This window comes from Notothenia coriiceps, unplaced genomic scaffold (genome assembly GCF_000735185.1).
Source record: "Notothenia coriiceps isolate Sejong01 unplaced genomic scaffold, NC01 NC01_scaffold00037250, whole genome shotgun sequence".
In the NCBI taxonomy this organism is placed as follows: domain Eukaryota; kingdom Metazoa; phylum Chordata; class Actinopteri; order Perciformes; family Nototheniidae; genus Notothenia; species Notothenia coriiceps.
Genome location: NW_011369951.1, coordinates 10,004,999 through 10,007,231, shown reverse-complemented (window position 1 = coordinate 10,007,231; position 2,233 = coordinate 10,004,999).

Below are 2,233 nucleotides of genomic sequence, written 5' to 3'. Positions count from 1 at the left end.
AAGTCTGGTTCAAAGTAAAGTAATAATAATAATAATACATGGGATTTTTATAATCAATCAATCAATCAATCAATCAATGTTTATTTATATAGCCCAATATCACAAATGTTACATTTGTCTCAGTGGACTTCACAGTTTGTACAGAATATCAGTATGACAACACGACACCCTCTGTCCTNATCTATATATATATCTAAGGCTATACATATACAGGACTGTCTCAGAAAATTAGAATATTGTGATAAAGTTCTTTATTTTCTGTAATGCAATTAAAAAAACAAAAATGTCATACATTCTGGATTCATTACGTTTTTTTAATTGCATTACAGAAAATAAAGAACTTTATCACAATATTCTAATTTTCTGAGACAGTCCTGTATATGTATAGCCTTAGATATATATATAGATGCTACACATAACTAAATTTAGACTCTTCAGATAATGATAGTGAATTATTAGTGTATTATAGACACATGCATTTCCAAACATTTGGTCTACCTACGTTGTAAAATGTATTATCTCTTCGATTTACACACAGCATCTATTGCACGTCTGTCCGTCCTGGGAGAGGGATCCCTCCTCTGTTGCTCTCCCTGAGGTTTCTCCCATGTTCCCCTTTAAACTGTGGGTTTTCTCTGGAAGTGTTTTCTTGTACGATGTGAGGGTCTAAGGACAGAGGGTCTAAGGACAGAGGGTCTAAGGACAGAGGGTGTCTTGTTGTCATACTGATATTCTGTACAAACTGTGAAGTCCACTGAGACAAATGTAACATTTGTGATATTGGGCTATATAAATAAACATTGGTTGATTGATTGACACATCGTACTGACAGCAGATTTAGAGTATAGTCGCCATCAATGGGCCACAAGTCTGACAGGATACACCCACATTCAAATTATACATTCATGAGAGTGATTGCTTTGGACAGAAAACATACATTACATGTGTCCCCCGTTTCCGTCTGATTTCCCTTCCTCTCACACACCAGCTCGACTACTTCCTGACTCATTTATGAAATAATTGATTTTCTGTTGATCCTGCGTTAATCAAAATGGAAATGAGCATGTCAATTCCCCAGCATTGTGGCTCAAGACTGCTTTATAGCCCATAGCTCTGGCACATGCAAACACAGCCTTTCATTGCACAGCCCTAGATGAGTCATAATAAGGAATTGCATATAATTACCATACATTTTTTCAAACCTAGAATTATCGTCTAGAACTAACACATTTGGTGATTATCCCGGGAACATAACGTCTATATTTATCTGCCTCCTTCCCCTCCTACTAATTCTCTTTTGTTCTTTCGTCCTATTTTCTTTTCTCCCTTCTTTCATCATTGGACTGGGAAGCAGGGAAACATTTAGGAGGAGTTTATTCTAAGAGAAGCGGGAGTGAAGGGTGGGAAGATGAACAGACGAATGTACAAGTTCTCATTTTCTGACTGAATGCCTACGGAAGGAGCAGTGACAGCATAATCATGAGAGAGCGCTGTGGGCTTCAAAACACAGATGACAGAAAACTGTGAGAGATGACACACCCCATCAGGAGTGTGCAGGTGTGTGTGTGTGTGTGTGTGTGTGTGTGTGTGTGTGTCTTTCTCTGTTATTAATGCTGTCTGAGTTTATAAGCATGTGTACACCTGAATGTCTTCTGTGTTGTTATTGTGTTTTTCGTCTGTCCATACTTTCAGTTTCTTTCCTATTTGTCCCTTAGTGTGGTGTGTGGTTGGCCAAAAGAAGAAGAATTGGGAGAGATGAACCCCTCTTTAATGGTCACACATGCAGAGCACACAGCACACACAGTGACATTTGGCCTCTGCATTTAACCCATCCCAGTGCCAGGAGTCTAGTAGTAGGAGCAGTGGGCAGCTATTGCACAGCGCCCGGGAAGCAATGGGAGTGAGGGGGGAAGGGGGGTGTCTGGTGCCTTGCTCAAGGGCACCACGGCAGGGCAGGAGGTGAACTGGAACCTCTCCAAGTAGCAATCCACACTCCATATTTTAGGTCTGGTCGGGGACTTGAACCGGCGCCCCTACGGCTCACAGTCCAAGCCCCTACTGACTGAGCCACTGCTGGACAAAAAGGTCTCTGCATTTGACCCATCCTAGTGTTAGGAGCAGCGTAGGGAACGGTGCCTTGCTCAGGGACACCTCGGTAGCACTTGGTCTTTCCGGGACTTGAACTGGTGACCTTCCAGTTGACCAAGCCAACGCCCCGATCGGACTTCGCCAC